Below are 692 nucleotides of genomic sequence, written 5' to 3'. Positions count from 1 at the left end.
CTGCCTAAGTAGAAAAGCGGCAGCAGGCCCTTATTTCACACGGCTGTGGGTGACAAAAATCCATCCCGGGGCCAAACTGTGCTCTTGTAAATCAGGACTCCGGCGACATCAGTGGGCCGGCTTCTCTTTGGAGTAAACCAGACAAAACCCCAAGCAGCAGTTGGGAAGTCGATGCGGCCAGCTCCCCGGCGGGTGTAAGTGAGCACTGGCGCATCGCGGACTTACACCGGGAGGGGGTGAAAGTGGTTTTCTCTGGGGTTGTGGTTGTTGGGGGGGGGGGGGGGCGATGGGGGACCGGCTCTGTTATTCTGGTGGCGGTGTTGGTGGTCGCTGATGGTTTGTTTGGGGTTTTTTTCTCCTTTCCCTTAAATGCTTTTGTGGGGAAACATTTTGTTATGAACTGAAATCAGGAGGGACTCGGTGGAAGGGGCTGATCCAGAGCCAGTGGGCAGCTTCCCCTCGAGTGCCAGGAGCTCCGGATCAGGCCCGCTGTCAGAGGAGGACTGGGCCAGTGGAGTCAGATATTGATCTCAGTTGCATGGGTGTAAATCTGGAACAAGCTCTTGATCCCCAGGGAGTCACTCTGGATTTACATTGGCGTAAATTGGAGTCCCAGTTTGAGAACATGCTTTAAGTTCAATTAGTCTTTAGCATCTGCTTCAAGTTAAGCACAAATACACACACCTCTGCCT

This window comes from Terrapene carolina, unplaced genomic scaffold (assembly GCF_002925995.2).
Source record: "Terrapene carolina triunguis isolate 2854851 unplaced genomic scaffold, T_m_triunguis-2.0 Scaffold833, whole genome shotgun sequence".
Lineage (NCBI taxonomy): Eukaryota > Metazoa > Chordata > Testudines > Emydidae > Terrapene > Terrapene triunguis.
Note: the sequence above shows the minus strand (reverse complement) of the source record.